The 18117-nt window shown below is 44.9% G+C and overlaps 1 protein-coding gene across 5 annotated transcripts in view; it reads right to left on the bottom strand.

The window, feature by feature from the left end:
• The window catches only part of PRR5L (proline rich 5 like), a 93288-nt gene extending 77632 nt beyond the window's left edge, over positions 1–15656 (bottom strand). For 3 of the 5 annotated variants that reach the window (XM_074998945.1, XM_074998947.1, XM_074998949.1), the window contains exon 1: positions 3517–3936. The gene's annotated coding sequence lies outside the window, so the exon portion shown is untranslated. Of the gene's footprint in view, positions 1–3516; positions 3937–15639 lie in introns of those variants that run through there. The other 2 variants (XM_074998946.1, XM_074998950.1) reach the window with 2 other exon arrangements.
• Between the last annotated feature and the right edge of the window lie 2461 nt (positions 15657–18117).

The raw sequence follows: 18117 nt of genomic DNA, 5'->3' as shown, positions 1-18117 counted from the left end.
TTGCACTTCTCTGGACCTTCTCCGATTTCTCTACATCTTTCTTGAAATGTCGTGCCCAAAAGTGGACACAATACTCCAACGGAGGCCTAATCAGCGCAGAATAGAGGGGAAGAATGACTTCATTTGTCTTGCTCACAACACTCCTGTTGATGCATCCCAGAATCATGTTTGCTTTTTTTACAACAGCGTCACTCTAAAATGACAAGAAGTCTTATGTCACCTTATAGACTAGCAGATTTATCGGAACATAAGCTTTGCCCATGAGAGCTTATGGTCCAATAAATGTGTTAGTCTATAAGGTGACACAGGACTTCCTGTTGTTTTTGCAGATACAGTCTAAAACAGCTACCCCTCTGATAAGTGTCACACTGTTGATTCATATTTACCTTGTAGCCCACTCTGACCCCGAAACCCCTTTCTCTAGTACTTCTTGCTAGACAGTCACGTCCCATTCTGTATGTGTGAAACTGATTATTCCTTCTTAAATGGAGTACTTTATCATAGAATACTAGATCTGGAAGTAACCTCAAGAGGTCATCAAGTCAGCCTCCTGCACTCATGGCAAGACGAAGCAACATCTGAACCATCCCTGACAGGCGTTTGTCTAACCTGCTCTTACCAATCTCAAATGTTGAACATTCCACAACATTCCTAGGCACTTTATTCCAGTGTTTAACCTCCCTGAGAGTTAGGAAGTTTTTTCCTAACATCCAATGTGAACTGCCCTTATTGCAATTTAAAACTATTGCTTCTTGTCCTATCATAAGATGTTACAGAGACTAGCTCCTTGTAACAACCTTTTACGTACTTGAAACCTATCATCTTGATCCCTGTCTGTCTTCTCTTTTCTAAACTAAACTAATCCAGTTCTTTCAATATTCCCTTATAGGCCATTTTTCCTAGACTTCTAATCATTTTGATGCTCTTATCTGGACCTTCTCCAATTTGTCTACATCTTTCCTAAAATGTGGCACCCAGAACTGGACACAGTATTCCAGTTGAGGCTTCATCATCATCTACCTTTCCCCCCTTTATCAACATGGGCTGTTATCCTATCAGAAAAGCACTCAGGTTGATTTGTTCTTTATAAATCCATACTGTTATTCAGTACCTTATCATTTTCCAGGAGTTTACAAATAGATTCCTGAATTATTTGCTCCATTATATTTCCTGGCACAGAAATTAAGCTGATTAGTCTGCAGTTTCCTGTGTTGTCTTTATTTTCCTTTTTACGGTTGCTCTATATTTGACCTTTTCCAGTCTTCTGGAACTCTCCCATCTTTGGTGACTTTTCAAAGATGATAGGTAATGATGATCAGCTCCTTCATTATTCTAAGGTGCGCTTCATCAAGCCCTGGTGACACGAAGACATCTGACTTTTCTAAATAAATTTTAACTTGTTCTTTTCCTATTTTAACTTCTGAACCTAGCTAATTTTCCTCAGTATTCACTATGCTAGGCATGCAAATACAACCAACCTCCTTGGTGCAAAGAATGGATAGTAGGTGACCTCACAGCTTAAAGGAAGCAAGCATCCCTACCCCCGCTGCTTCTCCACAAGGCCCTGCCCCTGTGACCACTGGCCTCTGCATACCCTCCCTCCAACACATACAGTGGAGTCGCTTGCCCCCAGCCCAGGACAGTGCACCCCTGGAGCTCCAAGGACCTGGCAGCTGCTGTGGCTGCAGCCTCACCTGGACCCTCTTCCCCCACTGAACCACCAGTCCCAGTTGTAGGAGGACAAGTAGCACTGCGCAGCCCCCAGCCTGCCTGCTCAGCATCCGCCACCACATGAGCACCCTGAGGAAGAGAGCCTGGGGGCTTTCAATGGAGCATGGACAGTGCCAGGTGAGGCAGTTTGGGAAGGCACTGCCTTCCCTCTGCCTAGGATACCTGCCACTCATGGTGAAAAGCAAAACAAAGATGGCCTTAAAGAAGAGAAAAGAGAATCCAGATCAATTTCTGCACCGAATTTATGCAACCAAGCTGAAGTCATATCCATCTACATACCTTAAACATATACATATGTTGAACCACAGAGACTGGCAAGTTTAGCATAACTGTAACCTTTCATACCACAGAATTACAGTGCGTCTACAAATATGTTCAGAACTTGTTGTTCACAAAAAATACACAAAAATCAAGGAGACAAGTCTCATATGACTGGAAGGCCAGCAAAAAATAAAATAAAAAGGCACACCAGTGCTTTAGGGTGTTCTTTTTAGTACAGTTGTAAACTGCATCATCCCCCATAACCCACAAACTCACACTTTCATTTGTCCCTAGCCCGGGCAAGTGACAAGATGTTGGGCCATTTCACAGAACTAGGCAAAGAAGGGTGTTAAGATTTTATTAATAGAACTCTGGGGTAAGTATGAACATTTTGTCTATTACAAACAGTCAGGTACAAAAATCTGCCAGCGCACAACAACCCTGAGCAGTTATTAGGGAAAAAGACGTTCCACTTCCACTGACAATCCCCACCCCCTGGCATCCCCACTCATGCATCTGATGAAGCGGGTCTTTGCCCACTAAAGCTTATGCTCCAAAATATCTGTTAGTCTCTAAGGTGCCACCGGACTTGTTGTTTTTGAAGATACAGACTAACATGGCTACTTCCCTGATAATTGACAAAACAGTGAATTTTACACAGGTATTCAGAAAAGATAGGGTGTGAGGTGTTAAAGAGGGATGGGTCTCTTTTCTCTGCTCCACCCTTTAGGAGACAAGTATCAGAGAGGCAGCCGTGTTAGTCTGTATCTTTGAGAACAACAAGAAGTCCTGTGGCACCTTGTAGCCTAACAGATACTTTGGAGCATAAGCTTTTGTGGGCAAAGACCTCCTTGGTCAGATGCAGGAGACGTTCTCTTTAGGAAAGGTTCTCTGCCAGTTACATAGCTTCAGTCTCTTCACAACAGGTTACATTCTATTAACATTCACTTAGCAAACTAAAAAAGCCAGAGCAAATTCTCTGCCCCACCACCCCCAAAGTTTCAGAATTATTGTGTCTCCTGGAGGGAAAGTAATAAAGAATGAGGCATTTTGTTTTCGAGATGACTCACTCTTCAAAGCCATCAAAAGCCCCGAGATTCTGCTTCTATTTATTTATGTTAATGGAGAACTTGCTGGTCTTGGTTGGTTGGCTGGTTTTGACTCAGACAGGCTCTCCCTGTCAGTGCATCCCATGCCTCAAACAAACAGGAACAACTAGACAAAAACAACCCACCAAGCTGAAAGTGTCGTGGAACGTGCACGGCTCTTACAGAAGAGCAGACAGAGCCCAAACTTTTTTTTTGCAAGCTCTCTCGAGATTAACATCTTGTTAACCCAACACAGACCATTTTAATGGCAACAACCTGCTAGTTATCTCCTGTTCAAACATGACAAATGCTGACCCTCGGAGCCGAACTCTTCACACGAGTGCCTTTTGCTGCTGCAGCGCCTCCGAGGTCCCCCCCCCCCACTCTTTGCACTAGGCTAAGTCAGCGTAAAGCCCCAGAAATACATTCCACTCACCCCCTCCATCGCGGCGTTTGGAGGAGGCAAAAAAGAGATGAGGGAACCCATCGCTGCTAGAAATAGTTCAGCTCCCTCCGGAGGTTTTCCACATCAGGGCGTGAAGGAGTGTCTCCTTTATCCGCCGCGATCTGCCCAATGCTACTTAAAAGTTTACACTTGCTGGCTCCGGTCCAGAATTTATTTTTACAATGTGCTTTTTGCAGGCTCCTCCCAGGAGAGACAAACGGGGGAGAGGGGAAAGTCCAGGGAGTCCCCTACAGGAAGCGTGCTGCACCTCTCTGTCCCACTCTCCGCCTTGCAGCCTCTAGTCAGTTTCTAGCTCATGGGGGAAGGAGGAAAGTCCGCTCAGCTTCAATGCAACAATTTCAGGAAGTTTCCGAGCTTTTGGCCTTCAGAAAAAGAAGCGAGAGAAAAGGATGCAGCAGTTTCACCCGCCTCCGCTAACGCTGGGCAGGCAACAAAGGCGATCAGCCACTTCCAGGGGGGAGGGGGCCAAGGATGTGAATGAGGGGCACCGTGCACGGGGGGTGGGAGGCTGCACGGTTCGAGCTCAGCGCCTGCCTGGACTTTCCGCGGCTCAGGGCAAAGCCGGTGGCCACGCTGCATTGGCAGGCGGGGGCGGCCAACCGGCGGTGGGTGTTTGGGTGAGCGCAGCGCCCAGGGTACCGGAAGGCAATGCAGCGTGGCTGTGTGACTTTAAGAGGGCGGCGGGGGGCGGGTCCTCAGTGGGATCTGGTGTGGGGTGCTTGCAAGGGACTCGAACTTGGAAACGGAGCTGCTCGGCCTGCTTTCTGCGGGGCTCGGCGTGTGGGGTTCCGTGCCCGGGGCAGTCCTCTGGGATCGCTCCGGGGACGTGGCTGCTGAGACGCTGCTCACGTGCAGCCACGCTCAGACACCCCCACCCCCAGCCTGCATGCACGTGCATTTCCCGCCACAGACTCAGCGCCGCTGACTTCTGTGCGGCTGCTGCTGTGACTCCAGGTCCTCGGCGCGTGCAGGGCCACGCTCCCAGTATGCGGGAGGAACGTCTTGCTTGCTGGTGAGCAGGGGTCTGTGCAAATAACCTTACCCTAGCTGCAGACTTGTCACCCACACAAAGGGCTGCATGTTGGGACTGCTACTGCCTTGTGTTTGCACTCACAACTATATAGCTGATTTGGGCTCTGATCCTGCAATGGGAGGAGTCAGCACAGGCCCCTGCACAAGCGTCCATGCCATGTGCAACCTTGAAGCAAGTCGCTGGGGGGCATTTACTTTAGTGGCTCCAGACATGGCTCCTAATAGCTCTGTGCCTCAATTTACCTATAAAAAGGTATGAATGTTTTGTTCGCAGAAGAGTTGTGAGTCTAACTTAATGCCCAGCAAAACCGTCAAATACGTGGTGCTAAATATGCATACCAATTAATGTAACCCTCATTTCTGTACCCTAGAAATCAGAATGTACAGCTAAGAGCATGGAATTGTATTTTTCCCTGCTAAGGCACCTCACTGATTTTACATAGGTTGTATAAGCAAGATTTATTACAAGTGAATAAGCACCTGGAAGCCACAATCAAAGAACATCCTCCCCCCCCACTCAAGAACTTTCAAATTAAGAAACCATGTGACATCCAAAGATACAACATTTTATATATCTGTATACTTGGAAAAATCAAGAAGTAGCTAAACTATTGCATATTCTTCTTAGCTAATTAAGTTCCTAAAATAAAACAAGCAGTCCTGTAGCACTTTAAATACTAACACTTTTATTTATTAGGTAATAAGCTTTCCTGGTTAAGACCCACTTCATCTTAACCCACAAAAGCTCATTACCAATAAATAAAATTGTTAGTCTTTAAGGTGCTACAGGACTTCTTGTTTCTTTTGTGATGCTACAGACTAACCTGGCTCTCCTTCTGTAATGAATTTCCTGTCTATGTTCTGGCAGAATTGGGTTTTGAGGGATTTGAAGGAGGGGCTAGTAGTCACCTAACAAATCCATCCAGGGAGGATGTCCCACATGGAGTTGGAGTGCCCAAGAAGACTAGAGATACTTATATAAGAAACTGATCATAGGCTGATGTGGCTGACACAGAGAGAGATTGAGGCATGGCTATTATAGGCCCTTGCTACAGCGCTAGCTCCTGGAGTTGTGATTACATCAGAATCAGTTTTCTTTTTATTGCTACAGTGTGGGCTGCCTGACATGCAGAGTGAGCCTGAAACAGTGGGTATGGGAACCTGGGGTGAACTGCCTTGTGTGTTTCAAAGGGGTGCTAACTCCAAGACCTGAATCTCAGAGGAGTCCAAACCCCTTACCTGCAGGGAACACCCTGTTTGTGGCAGGAGGAGAAAAGTGAAGTGAGCCCAGTCCACCTACCTATGCAGATAGACTGTGTTAAGAACTGGTAACCGTGTCATTCTGTCTTCACAAAACAAAAAAGCAGACCTGCAGCACTTTATTAGGTGAGGAGCCTTTGTGGGACAGACCCAAGTCTTCACACCCAGATCTGAAGAAGTGGGTCTGCCCCACGATGGCTCATCACCTAATACATTATTTTTTTAGTCTTTAAAGAGCTACAGGACTACTCTTTTGTTTTGTGTTAAGAACTGAGCACCTCTGCCACTAGCTCTGCCTCTTTGGAGAACAGGGAGTCAGAGGCTGCATCTATACTCCATTCCTCTTTCGACAGAGGAATGCAAATGAGGGAAATCAAAAATGCAAATGAAGTGCTGATTTACATATCTCACATTTCATTTGCATAATCTCTTCCAATCACATTTTCGGAAGAGGTTTTTTAGAAAAAAAATTGTAGACCAGGTTCTTTCGAAAAAAACCCCATTTTCAAAAGAACCCTTATGCCTGACAAAAATGAGGTATAAGGGTTCTTTCAAAAATGGGGGTTTTTTCCCTGAAAGAATCCTATCTGCACTGCCTTATTTTTTTTCGAAAAAAATCTCTCCCGAAAAAATGATTGGAAGCGATTAAGCAAATGAAGCATGACATTTGTAAATCAGTGCTTCATTTGCATTTTCGATTTCCCTCATTTGCATTCCTCTTTTGAAAGAGGAATGGAGTGTAGATGCAGCCCATAGAGTCTCTGTTGCCACTCCTAGGGTGGAAGAGGGCCCCATATTGCTATCCATACTTCTCTAGGAAAGTAACAGAACGCCATGCTAGACTATATACTATCAAAACAAAAAAGCAGTAAAGTAGCACTTTAAAGACTAACAAAATAATTTATTAGGTGTGAGCTTTCGTGGGACAGACCCACTTCTTCTGTGACTACGGTCTGAAGAAGTGGGTCTGTCCCACGAAAGTTCACACCTAATAAATTATTCTGTTAGTCTTTAAAGTGCTACTTTACTGCTTCTCTAGGGAAGGTGGGAAGGCACCCTCTGACTTCCATATTGAAGGTGGGGCCACACAGGGCCCTTTTGTCATGGTGTGCGTGGGACCCCTACGTACCTTTATTCAGCCTCAGCCTGCTTTTGTTAGAGGCGAGGGGCTGACAATTTGACATGAGACAAGAAGGGAGGGAAAGATGTGTAGAACCTTGGAGGAAAAGTCAAGAAATTTTACTTATTAAGGTTTCAGGGAGAGCCAGTAGAGGGCCTGAAAATGTGAGGTACTGTGATGGGATTAATCAGTGAGGTAGATCATTTTAGCAGCTTCATTTTGCTTTTGAGCTTCAGTCCTGACAAAGTACAGGAAGGTTCTTCCTGATGGAAACTCTGAAACACTCAGAAAAGCAATCATCTGAGAATGACAATATTTAGCAGCTGATCAAACAGAGTGGTGCAGACTGACTGTAGGCAGAGGAGTTCACTCCCCACAGTGTCTGAGGAAAGCATCATGAAAAGAATTGAAGAACACACAAATCAACATTTCCAAAGATGCTATCACAGCTATTTACATATTGAAGAGCTATGCGTGAAATTGCTGCAGCAATACCCATTTTTTTAACCACACGTCCTCCCCACAGCAAGACTGCAATAACACTGTGCCCCTTACAAACCCAGATGGCCTGCTCTCACACACGCTTTTCTAAAGAGGGCAAAACCACAAGGTGTGTCACTCAGAAACATGACCTTTTATTAGTTTGACTTATAATGTATTTTAAAGAATTAAAGAGTGAATCTATGTGAATGGAGCACATTGTGTAATATTTCTCATGGATATTTGATCCTACCTGTCACATGCTTCCCAAAAAAAAGCCAAGAACAGAACACCACTGGTCATCACCTACAGCCTCCAACTCAAACCACTGCAACGAATTATTAAAGACCTACAACCTATCTTTAATCAGGATGCCACACTCTAGAAGGCCCTAGGTGAGAGGCCTGTTCTCTCCTACAGACAACCTCCCAACCTTATGAGGATTCTCACCAACAGCCACAGTCTATACCGCAGGAACACCAGTCCTGGGACTTTTCCTTGCAACAAAGCCCACTGCCAGCTTTGTCCGTGTATCTTTTTTGGAGATACCATCACTGGACCTAACCAGGTGATTTACAGAATTATGGGCACATGCTCATATTCCTCAACTAACATCTTATATACCATCATGTGCCAACAATGCCCATGTGCTTTGTATGTTGGACAGACTTCAAACTCTCTTAGACAAAGAATTAATGGGCACAAAACAGATATAACAACGCTCCTGATCTACAAACCTGTTAGCCAGCATTTTAATGGATTGGGCCATTCTGTTAATGACTTAAGAGTTTGTGTGTTACCGAAGAGGAATTTTCACAACACTCTTGAAAAAGAGAGGCTGCTGAACTTTCTTTTATATTCAAATTCAACACATTAACACATGGTTTGAACCGGGATGGGAATTTTCTGGGTCACTATCGGGGCTCGTTTGCATACTTGGTTTAATCTAATTCTTGACTTCCCACCCCCCTTCTGCCCCTCTACTCTCTGATTTGCTCACCTTGATCATTTTTTTTCCTGATTTGTCCACCTTGATTACTGTTTTTGGTTCTCTGTGCCTTAAATATTGAGTCTGTTCTGGTAAGGCTATGGCCTGAAGAAGTGGGTCTGTCCTACGAAAGCTCACCTACTAAATTATTTTGTTCGTATTTAAAGTGCTACTTGACTCCTTTTTTGTTTTGATGCTTCCCAAAAGTCAGACCAGACTGGAGCTCTGTATGAGCAATGCATAAGAGTCAGGAATTCAATCCGAGCCACTGATTGGCTGTGTGATCCTGTGCAAATCACACCACCATACTATGCCTCCCTCACCTCTGAGGTAACTATAACAATACTTAGTGGTGCCAAAAGGTGCAAAAAGATGTAGTGGGGTTTGAGACCTGTGAGCCATCTGAAAAGGTTGATTGAATGCACACAAAGAGCATTATAGCTGGGCAAGTCAAAACTCTAGCACAAAATGTGATTCAGAAAACATAATGTGATTCCATCTGGAAAAGCACAGCTGTATTATGTCCGAGTCACAAATATTCAAGGAGAGGGAGGATTCTGAGGAGCAGTCACACTAAACAAAACCTAAAGTAGCTGGAGAGTGGACAGGGCATTGCATGTGCTTCTGATGTGACAGAGCAGCAAAAAGACCTATGCAATTGAGAACTGCAGAAGTCACAGAGACCAAGAAAATGGTGCCTTTTGGTATAGCCCTGGTGCAAACAGATGTGGGCTGCTGTGTTCAGTTCTAGACACCCCATTATCAGAAAGATATGAATGAGGTGCTTATAGAAGAGCAACGAAAATTATCAAGGTTTTGGAGATTCTGCCCTAGGAGTAAAAACCTAAAAGTTAAGTATGTGTAGCTGTGTTAGGGGGACAAGATAAAAGTCTACAAATATCTGAGGCCAGGACTCCACTAGACATTAAAATCGAAAATAGATACACAATTCTAGCTATGGCAGTTGCATAGCTAGAATTAACTTACCTACAAGCGACTTATCTGGCCATCTTCACAGAGGAAGGTCGATGGAAGAAACTCCCCCTTAGGCCTCCCTTATGCCTTGTGATATTGAGGAGCACCACCAGGAGAAATAAAAAAAAAACCTGACCGGGCCAGACGAATACCCTGAAACCAGCTACTTCAAGATAGACCCCAAAAAACCAACAACAGGAGGTGTCCTACAGTCATTACCTACAGCCCCCAACTCAAACCACTGCAACGCATCATTAGAGACCTACAACCTATCCTTAATCAGGATGCCACACTCCAGAAGGCCCTAGGTGACAGACCTGTTCTCTCCTACAGACAACCTCCCAACCTTATGAGGATTCTCATCAGCAACCACAGGCTATACCACAATAATACCAATCCTAGAACTTTTCCTTGCAACAAGCCCCATTGCCAACTTTGTCCACATATCTATTCTGGAGATACCATCACTGGACCTAACCAGGTTACTCACAGAATCATGGGCACATTCTCATGTTCCTCAACTAACATCATATATGCCATCATGTGCAAACAATGCCCCCATACTATGTACGTAGGACAAACGGTAAACACTCTTTGACAAAGAATAAGTGGCTACAAAGAAGACATCAGAAAACTCTTAATTTACAAGCCTGTCAGCCAGCACTTTAATGGAGTGGGCCATTTTGTTAATGACCTGAAAGTCTGTGTTTTACTGAAAAGGAGCTTTAACGACCACCTTCAGAGAGAAAGTGTGGAACTGTTTTATATTCAAATTCAACTGTTTTATATTCTGTTTTATATTCAAATTCAACACGTTAACACCTGGTTTGAACCAGGGTGGCAATTACCTGGCCCATTATAAGGTATTTTTGGTTCTCTGTGCCTTAAATATTGAGTCTGTTCTGGTATGGCTATGGTATAAAGAAGTGGGTCTGTCTCATGAAAGCTCACCACCTAATAAATTATTTTGTTAGCCTTTGAAATGCTACTCAACTGCCTTTTTGTTTTGATAGAATATAGACTAACACAGCTATCTCTCTGTTACAATATGAGCACAGAAGTTGACTATCAAACCCAGAAAATTCGATTTCCTGTGTCCCCAGTAGGTGCGTGAAAGCAAACCTTGGAGGTTTGATCCTGATCGGGTCGCTCTTCCGCGTAGTGAAGACATACCTGGAGAAGGTGTAAAATACCAAAGGGAAAGAAGGATGATTTAGGGAGGCACAAGGGGGTATAATTAGGAGTAATGGTATGAGGGACTGAAATTAAGCAAAATAAAATTTAAGATGAATGTTATGATTATGAAATCTGTTACACTGTAGAATAGTTCATCACCTTTGCTGTAAAATGATACTGTAAGGCTCCTAAGAACATGGACAAATATTCACAGCCATACATTGTCCATTCTTTCCACTCAGTGGGAGAAGATACCGTGTCATATCAGATCACAGTGAACTGGGAATTCCTATGAGATAATATAGGAAAAGGACCTACAATACTAAGTAGTTAGACTGTAAAACTCAGTGCCCTGAAAGTTGCTGAGAAGCTAACAAGATTCCAAAAAGGCCAGGACATCTCTATAGATAAGAATATTCACAATGACAGGAGTTAATGTTAACAATTTTGGAAGGGATCTTAAACCTTATCCTTCAAGGCCTGACCCAATCTCTAACACAGATCAGGATGAGACCAAATGTAGAAGGCATCTGGTGCTGACCATTAAAGGAGAGATGGCATTTTGATTTGGTCCAATATAGCTATTCTTATGTTTCTATTTCCATGGTGCTCCTGTAGTGAGATGGCCAGATTGTGTGGGGCAAGGCAAAGAAGAACAGCTGAGCAGCTGAAATTTTTCCCTTCTTCCCCCATGTGAGACAAGCGAATCCTGACTTAGGTCCACTCTGCTGTCTGAAATGGAAAAGATGATTGGGCCTTTTGTTATGTGAATGGAGGAGAGTTCACGGCACTCTGATACCAAAGTGACAGGAGCAGAGCTGCCCCTAGATCACAGGTCTACAACCTGCAGCTCCAGAGCTGCATGTGGCTCTTTAAAGACTTCTCTGTGGCTCCTGACACTATAATTACAAAGTAAAACAAAAATTATTTTCTATGAATAATGAATGTCTAAAAGCCCAACAATGAACAACACATAACAATAAACAATATGTGATCTCGAAATGTTGGATAACTCCTCCTTTAATACATGCAGTGCATTGTGCAATATGATACTGTATCTGTGCTTTGATTCTACAGCTAATAAAGTCTTGATTTTGAAAAGGAAAAGGAAGCTTGTGGCATTCCTGCTGCTAAGGGCAATACGCATTTTAAGAAAGAAAATTGAAATTAAATGTGAAGTAAAATTGACATTAAGTGGCATTGGAATGGCTTCACAGAAGGAAAATCCAAGATGAAAACAGAATTTCAAACTCAATGGACCCAGTCCTTTGCGTTTATATGGAATTAAAAAACAAAACAAAAAAATTGTTCAGAATCTAGTGTCCTCCATAGAAAGAGAAGGTTCAGGAGTGAAAGTCAGGAAGACAGTGGTACAAACACACACATGTAAAGTGTGAGGAAATAGAATATGTCAAAAGTTTGTGAACGTCCTGCAGTAAGCACATTACAAATCATTGTGTGTGAGCTGTTCTTAAAGCAGAGGTTACAAAAGTATGATTTGCTGCTATTAAGGACTGTCTCATATTCACATTCATCTTGCCTGGAAACTGCTGTTTCTTTTCTTCATCTTCATGCCATTGTTATGGTATTATAGCTGGACTCTCACTTCACTTCAGTCCATTTTCACTGCTGACTGATGAGATACCACATCTTATCACCCAGGAGGGCATGTCTGACAGAATACTAGGAGGTTCAAGGAAAAAGTAGTTCTCAAAATCTGGATGATTCTAGAGATCCATGAGATTCTAGAAAGGCCCAGAATATTCTAGATTAGTGAAAAATGGATCCGCATACAGAATACCTGAAACATTTTACCTCAAATATTCTCTGTTTCCTTTCGTTGTGAACAAGAAAAAACAACTCAAGTCTGGCACCCCTATACTTAGCACCCCATGCAGTTGCCTGCCTCAGATAGGAGCTGCTTCGTGCTCTTTCAAGGCTGAATTGCCATAGTTCCACTCCACATCACACTCTAGAACAGCCATGTCAAACTCAAAGCCTACTGAGAGCTGCACAAATGAAAACTGATAGATTTTCTTTGGTGGCCCTGAAAGCTATGTCTTCTGGAGGAGTCATAATTATTTATTATCATAGATTATGTTTGAGATATATTTTATAATATTTTTCAGGTCTTGTTTGAATATAATACAGTAATTTTAATTGACAGTTACTTAATATGAATTTTATTATTTTAAAATTCAGTTAGGCTGCCTGTTTCACATGCTTGCATACCTCCAAGTTCTCTTTATTGAACAGTAATAGTTAATTTAGACTCCATCATTTTGTATGTACAGTTGGAATTACATTATCCAGTGTGCATTACTTTGGTTTACCAACAATGAATTTCTGTGGCCATATTCTTGCACATCACCTAGTTTTGTGATCAATAGGCATCGATGTTAAGTCTGTATTTCCCTGTCAAAAGTTTGAGTTTTTCTGAACTTGATGTTGTTGAAGGCACATGATACCACCAGCATCGTTAATGCATTAATGAATTTCTACCCCAGTGAATTACTGCTATAGATTTATGAACTTGTCTTGAGGAACAGATTTCAAAAAATGGTGGCTCATGTATGTAAATGCATTTGTGCAAGCATGGCAAGGTTGTAACTTTTTGTTAACCTGGGGCATGCCTCCTGTTCTCACTTATGTCTAGGAAAGCTGCCTATGGGGCCAGTTTGTCAAGCACAGAGATTGCCCTTTTTATTGAGTTTTGCACAGTTCTAGCCCCAGGGGAGCTTGGTGTAGGCCTTGGATCTAGATGCTCCGTGAGGCAAGGTGAGCTAAGCCACGAGAAGTGGTGATCTCTGAGCCTCCTGCCATTGGCTTTTCCTCAGCTTGGCTGTGCACCCCTTGGGAATTTCACAAAAAGCCCCTTGTGCTGAGGCCGTCTCAGGTGAAAACCCTCTAGGGGGCTAGAGTTGGGCTTGCCAGAGGGGCAGAGACCATTGAGATCCTCAGAGGGCTGCTGCAGGGAACTTCATGCAGCTGCGAGTGGGAGTAGTCTATTTCGATGAATAACGTCTACACGTCCTCCAGGGCCGGCAACGTCGATGTTCAACTTCGACGTTGCGCAGCACCACATCAAAATAGGCGCAGCGAGGGAATGTCTACACGCCAAAGTAGCAGACATCGAAATAGGGATGCCAGGCACAGCTGCAGACAGGGTCACAGGGCGGACTAGCGCTTCCGGGGCAACAGCTAGCCGCTCCCTTAAAGGGCCCCTCCCAGACACACTCAGCCTGCACAGCACGCGGTCTGAGGAGCCATAGGCACACAGACCCCGGGCGCCGCAGTCATGGACCCCCAGCAGCAGCAGCAGCAGCAGCAGCAGCCAGAGGTCCACCCAGCCCTCCCATCAGGAGCAGGGCTTGCCCTGATCCATGCCATGCGGGAGGCAGCTGAGCACCTCCTTGCTACACCGGAGGAGGAGCTGCCCCCAGGGCAGCAGGGCTCAACCCCCAACCCTGCAGCACCCCGCCCCCCCCCCCCCCCCCGCCTCACACGCCGGCGGCTGTGGAGCTACCCCACCAGCACCGACTGGTGGGAGCGGCTGGTGCTTGGGGAGTGGGACGACGACCGCTGGCTCAGGAACTTCAGGATGAGCCGGCAGACATTTATGGAGCTGTGCCAGTGGCTCACCCCCGCACTCAGGCACCAGGACACCGCCATGCGGCGTGCCCTCACAGTGGAGAAACGGGTCGGCATCGCTGTCTGGAAGCTGGCCACTCCCGACAGCTACCGATCTGTGGGGCAGCAGTTTGGTGTCGGCAAGGCCACCGTCGGGGCTGTCCTCATGGAGGTAAGAGAACCCACGGGGGGAGGGCAGGGCAGGGGAGGGGGGCCCGGGCAGGGGAGGGGAGGGAAGGGGAGGGGAGGGCGGGGGAGGGCAGAGGAGGGCTGGGCAGGGGAGGGGGGCCCAGGCAGAGGAGAGCAGGGCAGGGCAGGGCCACGCACACCCTGCTCACCCCTCATTGGTGCTGTCCCATGTGCTTTCTCTGCAGGTTGTGCGTGCCATCAACGCCATGCTCCTGCACAGGCTCGTGAGGCTGGGGGACCCAGATGCCACCATCGCGGCCTTTGCCACCCTGGGCTTCCCCAACTGCTTCGGGGCTCTGGCCTGCACGTTCCCTCAGCTTCCTGCACAGGAAAGGAGGGGGAGGGGACCTTTAAGGGGCCGCTCCATGCGGCCACCATTGAGCTGAGGGGCTGGAGAGAGCGTCTCTCAACCCCTCAGCTGATGGCCGCCATGGAGGACCCGGCAATTTCGACGTTGCGGGATGCACAACAACTACACGGTCCCTACTTCGACGTTGAACGTCAAAGTAGGGCGCTATTCCTATCCCCTCATGGGGTTAGCGACTTCGACGTCTCACCGCCTAACGTCAAAGTTAACTTCGAAATAGCGCCCGACGCGTGTAGCTGTGACGGGCGCTATTTCGAAGTTAGTGCCGCTACTTCGAAGTAGCGTGCACGTGTAGACACGGCTATAGTGTGTGATACTGGAAATGATCATAGGGCCTCTGATGGATTTATGTTCAGCAAGGACTGGGAGACACCCATGAGCCTATCTGTGCTTTACACCACCAGCAGGATGACTAGCAGATATTCCCTTCCCACACTGATCAAGTTTCCCATTTGCTATCACATGCACATATATCACAACTGGCATCCCACCTTGACAAATTAGCCTCACAGAAGTGATTACTCTTCTTTACCAGGAGGAAGCAAAGCACAATAAAATCTAATCAGCTATCACAATTCAAAATACCAGTCCCACACTGGGATAAACCACCCACTAGGTACAGTAGAAGCACAACTCCTGTTCCTTAGGCTCTGCCTAAATTATGATTGCTAACACTTGGTCAGACGCACCAACTTTAGCAGCACAGAAATTCCTACAGACTAGCTGGCAGCTGCCATCACTATTTATTCCAGTGACTTACTTGCCAATATAACCACCCACATTCAGAAATCAGGCCCAGAGGGACTCTGTGGTTGCTACAGACATCCATAACCACTGTACATTTTGAAATTGAAAAGGAATGATAGTTGTACTTACCCTAGTCTGCTCTTCAGTGCTTTTCAGAACTCTTAACTCGTCCTCACCAGGAAGTGGCTAGGATGAGAGAAAGGAAAAGCTCAGCTGCTTAACGCTTGTCTAAACAGGAAAACTGACTGGCAAAACTATAGCAGTAATATTATACCACTAGAGCCACTCCACTAGAACTCCCCATATTCACACAAGTGAGTTTTTTCAGGGTAGCCCATGTCACATTGGAAACACTTTAAGCCAGAAACAAAAAGTAAATTTCAATCTGGAATAGAGAGTGTCCGCACAGGGAGGCATAGTTGTACTGTTGTAGTGGTAATAATTACACCGCGATAGTTTTGCTGGGCAATTTCCCCATGTAGACAAACCATCTCTTGCAGAAGCATTGAGAAAAGAATCCACAGTATTCTGAAGGAAAAGGTCCTAGAAGCGTCAAGCCACCAGGGAAATGCGGTGTGATACACAAGATTTTGCAAATTAAAGACCGTGTAATGATACTAAGCACAAAGGCAACAAGTATCAGAGAGGTAGCCGTGTTAGTCTGTAGCTTCGAGAACAACAAGAAGTCTTGTGGCACCTTGTAGACTAACCGATATTTTGGACAAAGATGACACAGTTAAGGTAAGGTGAGAGTTCATTCTCAGCTAAGTGTTTCCTGGTGACAGTTGCATAACTGTTGGGCATTTGTGGTTGAATTTTGTGTTTGTTTTATGGAATTTCTTTGGTATGGAGCAAAATGGAGGAGGGAGGGATATAATACTCTAAGAAACACCAGATTGAAGTGGGTTGGAGTATCCGCTGAGATCAGATCCTTTCCTTCCCCCCACTTAAAAAGAGAAAAGGTGTGGGGGGAAGCCCTCTTTTTGGCACCATGCAGGTAACTCCAGATTCGCTGAGCTTTAATCCCAACGTGACAGTTTCCTCCAGCAAGGTGATTGCACTTTGCAAAGTTTTCAGACATAAGGAAAGAGCATGAACAGTGACAAATGCCCTTTGAATTGTATCCCCTTTACTGAAAAATACTTACAAGCAGTTGAAAATAGGAGATAGCTCATCTTCTCGGCCTCAGCCACTCTGCTTATTATTATATATGCACAGCACAGAAGTGGTTACAGCAGTACCGAGAACAAACTGGACTGGGCACAGAACCAACATAGAAAAGAGAAAACCCTCAGTCTAAAGCTTAACCCAGCACAAGATGAAGCTACTATATACAAACATATGTATATGGTGAAGAATTGACATAACTTGAGGTTGCTGCATGTGTTGGATTTTCATAAAGGGAGAGGAGTAGGGAAAATGAAAGCAGGAGAAAGGGGAAGAGGAACAGGCACAATTTATAACTTACCTAGCAGTTATCCACTGGCTGGGTGGGTTCCACAGGCATCATGACAAAATGGATTCTGAAAGTGGGATTAGTTGCTGTTTAATTGCATGCACTTTCTGCACTCTGTATGTACAAGGGCTGGCCACACCAGAACTTTCTGCTCACTGTGCAGGCTAAGGTAATATTTTCAGATGTTTGTCACTGTTCTTGCTGCATCCTTGTGTCTGAAAACTTTGCAAAGTACAATCACCTTGCTGAAGGAAACTGCCAGGTTGGGATTGTAAAGGTCAGCCAATCTGGATTTATCTGCATAGTGTCAAAAAGAGGGCTTTTCTTTCTTTCTTTTTATTTTTAGCCTTTTGTCTTTTTGAGTGGGGACGAAGGAAGGGATCTGGTCTCAAACTGGCGTAAATCGATGCAGCACCATTTACATCACTTGAACACAAAGGTCAGTGGAACTACTGATTTACACCAGCTCAGGCTCTGTCCTAGCATGCCTTTTTTCTCTACCCGTACTCACACTTACATCTCAAAAACAAATGGATCTCAAAGGATCTTCTTCAAGTTTATCTTTCACATAGTCACAGAGTTATGCATAGCAAATTCCAGCCCCAAGAGAATAGTAACAGAGAGGAATGTTTGAGAAAGGTAGGATCAATTGAAAATGCAACTTAGAACAAAAACAAACAATATTTCAAGTTAACCACAGCTTTTCTTACCGGTTTAAGTGCCGATATAGAGTTCAGACATGGAATGAAATTCTATAATATGCATGTTATTGTGTTTTTTCATGAGCCGGGCAACAATCAGGAAAAGGGCAGAGGGAAGTCAGATGATCAGGTGATCCTAAGCAGAAGAGGAAGGTCAGAGCTGCTGCTGCATTTATTATCACTACAATGAGCTGCCATTGTTTACTGTATACAGAAGGACTGGCATGCAAGGAGATGATCACACTGGATAAATAAACAGAAAAGGCCAGGGTCCAAATCTGAATGAACACTCACCCCAGGGAGAATGCAAGCCACCTCTGACTGGACTTCCCTCCAGGAAACGCAAGTCGAAATAAAGTCCTCCTGTATCCTGTCCCCTAGTCAAAGGCGTTGGCTCAGTTCCAGTTTATCATACAAATCTTATTTCCAGAAGGAGCTGAACACAGGCCA

This window comes from Carettochelys insculpta, chromosome 6, assembly GCF_033958435.1.
Source record: "Carettochelys insculpta isolate YL-2023 chromosome 6, ASM3395843v1, whole genome shotgun sequence".
Taxonomy (NCBI): Eukaryota; Metazoa; Chordata; order Testudines; family Carettochelyidae; genus Carettochelys; species Carettochelys insculpta.
This window is presented reverse-complemented; position numbering and strand designations above follow the sequence as displayed.